We start from the raw sequence: 6,517 nt of genomic DNA, 5'->3' as shown, positions 1-6,517 counted from the left end.
CAAGATTGTATTTTACTTTATATGCGGACAAACTTTGACTTTATTGACTTTTTAAAGTGCCAAATTATTTGTCTCTCTCCCTCGATTACTGTACGAAGTTATTTCTGGAATAAGGTCCAATGGGTCGTGTGTGTGTGTGTGTGTGTGTGTTATGAACACGGCCTGTAAAATTGGCCTAATTTTCATGCATCTATTCATCCATCCATCCATTCATTCATTCATTCATTGAGTGGTTTATTGGGGAGAGTGAGCCATTGTCTCCAATAGACGATCTCTGGACGAATCAGACAGCGTGCTTAACCGTGACCGAGAGAGAGAGAGAGAGAGAGAGAGAGAGAGAGAGAGAGAGAGGGAGGAAAAGGCGTTTCCACGTTGAGCAGCCGGTGACAGAGCAGCGGACAGCCGAGCGGACGGACCGTGAGCGGAACCACCCTAAAAGAACCCGGCGTTTCTGTGTCGTTGCCCTCCGAACCGTGACTGACAGCTCGTGTCCCCTTCACGGCCGCGTCTCCACACGCCGATGACCCGGACTCTCATCCATCACTGAACCAACTCGAAGCCGCACAAAAAAAAAAGTACCACCGAGACCCGACGGAGTGGACCCGCATTTCCCCTCCCCACAGAAGCTGCTGCCGCTGCTGCTGCTTTTTTCTGTGACACCCAGAGGAGATTATCTTCCCCGCACACTCCCGCATCATCTCTCCCCGTCTCGTAAGCTGACTCATTTCTGCTGCTGCTCGGGGTGAGTACGTCTCAGTCCGGTCCAACTCATTTCTCTGGGTCGGACTATTTCTTTAAGGCCAAACCCTCCAGGGGTGTAGTTCGGTTTTGTTTGGACCGTTCGTGGATATGGATCATTTCTCTCCTCACATACCGTTACATGTTTACTGTGTGTGTGCGTGTGTGTGCGTGTGTGTGAGGGTCGCCTACTTCACAGGCTGCCTGGAAAATTAAGTTTTCCGGCTTGTTTGTGGCATCAAATGGGACAGTGACACAGAAATGGGGCGTTCATGGTCCCGGAGGGGTTTGTAAACTCACGCTGACTATAAGAGTGGGAACATATTTTGGGGATTTTTCTCCCAAGTTGAGTAAAAAAATGACTCAAAAAGTCAAAATGACAACGTTAAATGTGCATTCCTTGTTGACTCAGTCATGAACTTGACTGTTATAGAGGCAGAATTTCCCATTCTCAGGAGGACATTTAACACACCATTGATTAAACTAATTGGATTGGGTTTAGTGTCCCTGTTGGCATTCACCTATCCAATGTCCTTTTCATTAGGCCTACTTCTCAGCCAAACACCCTCCGCAGAGACCTGATTCATTGATAATATTACATTTCCTCCAATTAAATAATTTTAATTTAAGACGTTCGTTCCCCAAATTAATTGTTGTGATGGTTTTATGTGTATGATTGTGAGGATTGGACCAGATTATGAGACAAAGTTCAGTCAGAAGCCACAATAAACAACCTTGAACCACCTGTGACCGTCCAGGATGAATGAGTGTGTGTGAGAGCGGATGGGGAAAGGGTGTGTCTTTTATGAATGAATGTGTGTGTGTGTGTGTGTGTGTGTGTGTGTGTGTGTGTGTGTGTGTGTGTGTGTGTGTGTGTGTTGGGAGGGGTGGGGATGACTTGTACTCCTCTCTTTGGCCAGTAGCTGGTTTATATCACTACATGTCTGCTTTTAATATCCTGATAGTGTCACGAAAGTATTCTCATAATATTCTTGTTGGACTCGAGGCGAACAGGCCTCTTTTCTAAAGTTAAAAAACTGTTTACAGGTGAAAATAAGTTAAATAACTGTGTAAAGTCTCAGGAACTCTTTTCTAGGATGATAAACAGTAAATATAAAGCAGTGAAAGCCACTGTGATTGTGGTTATTTTCATATATTTTCCCTTATTTTGCAATGGAGGACCTCTGTCTCTGTTTTTGTCTTATTTTGAAGGGGCACTGTGTTGTTTTGGGGAAGAACTTTCAATCAGAAGAGAAATAAAGAAAATAAATAAATAAACTCTTTGTTTTCATGACTGAATAAACAAACTGAGCTTAAAGGACAACACGGTTTCATACTGTTCCACTTGGTCTATATGTGGCGGACCCTGCCACCTTTCTAGCCTCAGACCTTATTTTCCTCTGAGAACAGCTTGTTAATTCAGTTATGGCAAAGATAAATATTTCTGAGGTTGTATTATAACCTTAGAAATATTGTAAATTGTTTGAATTTCTTCTCCTAAAACTATGTAATGCCTCTTTAAGTCAGGCTGTCAATAAGGATTCATTTATTAGTATTTATTGATAGAGAAAAATCATAATGTCAGAGCCGATACTGACGATAATCATGAGATTTCATAATAACATAAGATAATCCTTTATTAGTCCCACAGTGGGGAAATTTGCAATATTACAGCAGCAAAAGGAGAGCAAAAATATAAAATGAAATAAAAAACTACTAAATGACAAAAATAAGTTAAGATATGTACAAGAGAAAAAATAACAAGAACAATATAAACAATATAAAAAAGAAACAAACTCAACAAATAGTCACAATAGGTGACGCTGACAACGCAGCTAGCTACTACCACACAAGCTCCCAAGAAGAGAGTCAGACTTTGAAGCCGGTTTTCGTAGTGGCCAAACTGTGTAATTACATTGTCACGTGATGCACGTGGGCCCAACAAGACTTGGGAACGAAGTGTCTTGTAAAACGTTGGACACATTTCTCTTTTTTTTGCATCACAGCCCGCACAAAACAACTCCTTTCACTATCATAATTCGAGGTATTTGGTTTGATAACATCTGGAAAGTCTGAAGAGCCGCACGATTACATTATTTTATCTCTACTCAAGTCAGTCAGGCATTAAAGTGGAAGTCAGCGGGGCCCCACAATGCAGAAGATCTGGGTATATGGGCTTTTTGGCTCCATCTCCCAACACTGTATCCAGATGTTAGATGCATGCTACCACAGTGTCACTACTACTGTCGCACATGATCGTATCGGAGGAGATGGCAGACGAGAGCGAGACACTCTACCTGAAGTGCGAGTCGAAGTCTATTCAATAAATACAATTAATTCTTTCAGCCACAGTTATTGATGAATATCGAGTATTATAACTGTATGTAGAGGCTGATGATTCACTGTCATACTTAACTAGACCTCAGTATTGGAAAAATAAAGAAAAGAAAATGTTTGACAAAGAAAATCACAACTGAAAAGCTACAAAAAATGGCATTTTTTCACATTTTTGCTGAAAAACTCCCCAAAAATGCGGATTATTTTCTTGTTCATCCGCCAGTTGTTTCCATTCAGGCTTTAAGCAATCCACATGCTGCACATATGTTTCAATCAACGCCCTTCTCTCGCTCATCCCGACCCCATGTGACGCACATATACAGTACATACTGTACATCCACATTCTCCGCACAAACCCCTTGTAGTGTGTGACACTTGTGTACAGTGTGACAGCTGTCAGTCCACTTCCTGTGTGGCTGCGTTCCAGTCATACTATCCCTCCACAAGCTGTTAAACAATCCCAGAACAGCAGAATAGAGGAATCCACTTTATTTTACTGAAGCCTTTGACTGCAAGTGCTTGCAATGTGAAGCTTCCCCGTAATGCATGTATGGGGACGCGTGTGATGTCATGCAGGGTTATGAGGACCTATTTTAAAAGTGGGGACATTTTGACTTCCTCAAAAGATTAGGATGTGGTTTTAGGAACAAGATGAGATTCAGTTTTAGGTTAAAATTAGAGGAAGGATTTTTATCGTGTATACAAGTACAAGTGCGTGTGTGTGTGTGTGTGTGTGTGTGTGTGTGTGCCTTGACTCAGCTTTTTGGGAGCCGGCCTCCTCTCATCTCTGATACATATCGATCCGTCTTCTCGGACGGAGAAAAAAAAAATAAAGAAAACTGGGCAGCGCAGCAGAAATGTGCTTCCTCTCTCGGGTTCACTTCCTCTGTGTGTGTCTGTGTCGGCGGTGTCGGTTGTCCTCCCCGACGCCGCCAGGGGAATGTTTGCGGTTGAGTGTTTGCAGGCGCTGAGTCAAACACAGTTTTCGGGGGAAGATCAGCGATAAACTGGTGGAAGTTGGAACAATCAAAACAAACGACAAACATGCCAGGTCTTTTTTTTTGTTTTTGCACGGACTGTCACGGCTCTGTTGTCGGCAAGCTGTTCACTGTCGCACATTCAAGACAACAAACAACAGGATGGAATAAGCTTCATCACTTCGCCATAACTAGTTTTCCAGCCTGACAACCAACATCTGAGAAAAGGATATGTTAATTTTTAGCATGCACCGCAAACTGGAAGTCATAAATTCACCCAAGTTTAGCCAAAAAGAAAGTCCGGTGTTGAGTACAGTCACTTGTGCAACCGCAGGAAAATGAGGAATTGAGACTTTGTTCAGACAAAACTGGACTCGCCAACATCTGATTTATTTCCTTCCTCTCGGTTTCATTTGGTAATGTGATGTAATGTAAAGAAATGGGCAAAAAGAGTTATTTCGTTAGCTTGTTCCGTAACATAAAGCTTCCAACGACTGTCAGCAAAGTGGATGAAAAACCTTTTAAACTTTATAGAGCCGTGAATTTCGCTTTTGTGTGCTTTTTCCACTTCTTAACATAAACGCAGCTCTCTCACTAACTATTCACTGTTTATTTTAAAATATCTCTTTATTACCGTTAGTGACTGGACTGCATTATTGTCAGTGTGGAAAAGCCTTTCTCCTCATGAGACCCGGGTTGCGGATGACACAGACAGAGCGATATTTGATAAAGCCCAGTATTAGCCTGATCTAACAACACATGTCAATGCAGCCGACTGGGTAATTAAATCACTTCATGCTGAAAAACCAACACAAATGCGTGTGGTCTCAGAGCGGTGGACTCGAATATCATGAGAACAAGCCGTGTTTCTCAGCGGAGCCGCCTCGCCGTCGCTCTGAGCGGATCGCTTCCTGCAGCCGTGGATCCTCTGACATGCGGAGGGAACAGATATGTCACTGTCAGAGCGTCGCTGCCTTTTGTTTCCCATCTCTCCCCCTGCTGCGCGTTTGTTTACTTTCACCATGTGTGCGCCAGGCTCTCAGGAAGCTATGAGTTACAGCGGGCCGCTGCCATTAGAGCCGAGTTACATCACTGCCTGTAATCGTCTTCTGCTGCTGCTGCTGCTGCTGCCCACTTCTCTCAGCTTTGTTCTCGGTGTCCATTTACAGATTAACCTGCTGGATCAGATGCCACTTTCTAACTCAACAAGAAAACACCCGAGTTGAGGCCATGCAGCGAGTAAAACGACATGAGGTCTGCAACTAAATTTGCATTGTAATCCTGCAGCCACGAACAGATGCAGTGATGCAGAGATCGATAACGTTATGGAACGATCCTCCGACTACAGATATTCAGGCCTGTAGTACATGAGGCAGTGAAAACAGCATTTCAAAACTGTACATTATTAAATTATTTTCTATTAATGACCTCGTGTTCCTGTGTCAAATTCATAAAAATGAACTGAATGTCTCCACGAATTTGGTTCCTATTGACTGTAACTGCCTTTTCAAAAGGCTGCCACAGAAACTAAAACTGACTTTAATGGAAATAGCGAAGGGTAATGGAGACGATGCAGCGCGTGAGTTAAATCACTGCTCAGCTAAATTACTTTTGAACAAGATGTTGGTACAACCCAGGGTTTCCGTTATCCAGCAATTACTGTTTTGTTTTTTATTTTACCGCTAAAATTAGTTGAAATACAACATATTTAAATCCCTTAAAGCACAATATGAATTGCATTAAAAATAGAGGGGGCATATCACCAGAGTAACCGCTGACTGCTGCTAACTGTAGCTGCTGTTAGCTGTAGCTTGTTAGCCCAGTTAGCAGTGCAGCTTGCGGTTTGGATTTTGAAGACAGTGCACCAGGAGAGTCAATTTTGAATGTTTTCAGCCAAAATTCCTTTTTGTTAAAGCGACTTCTCAAATACTGGCGCTTTGAGATTGTAGGTTGTCGGGATTGTCCCAGAGAATGACGCCATCTGCATCGATGCTTTACAGGGAGACGCTCTCTGTTAGTCCCTCCTGTAAACACACCAATTGTAATGCAACGTCTCCTACTTGTGCCATTGTTTTGTACAAACTTGCATCTGGTTGTTGCGATGTCATTCGTTGCACGTTGGTTTCGATCACCACCACATGTTCATTTCCACCCAATTTCCACGAAAACAAGTTCCTCCCCGACGCTATTTCGCAGGGGCACTGTCGCTACATCCTGGGCTCTGCGCAGCCCAAGACAATTGTGATTTTATTTAAGGAAATGCAAATGAACTAGAGCATTTTTTTCCCCCCAGATAGCAGAATGAGTATATCTCTAGCGCTGGCACACACAGGGCTGCAGAGATAGCTTTGTCCATGCGAGACTAGGTACTTCCCAAACACTCACAACTGCATATCAGGTGAAACGGCCGGAAACCCAAACCTTATGTCTGAGTCATTGGGGTCACAGAAAGTGATACTGAGAAC

General features: G+C 43.0%; 1 protein-coding gene across 1 annotated transcript in view; it reads left to right on the top strand.

Moving 5' to 3' along the window:
• The first annotated feature begins 337 nt into the window (after positions 1 to 337).
• The window catches only part of pea15 (proliferation and apoptosis adaptor protein 15), a 47,215-nt gene continuing 41,035 nt past the window's right edge, over positions 338 to 6,517 (top strand). The window contains exon 1 of the mRNA XM_073475584.1: positions 338 to 742. The gene's annotated coding sequence lies outside the window, so the exon portion shown is untranslated. The remainder of the gene's footprint in view (positions 743 to 6,517) is intronic.

Source organism: Pagrus major, chromosome 10 (assembly GCF_040436345.1).
Source record: "Pagrus major chromosome 10, Pma_NU_1.0".
NCBI classification, from domain to species: domain Eukaryota; kingdom Metazoa; phylum Chordata; class Actinopteri; order Spariformes; family Sparidae; genus Pagrus; species Pagrus major.
This window is presented reverse-complemented; position numbering and strand designations above follow the sequence as displayed.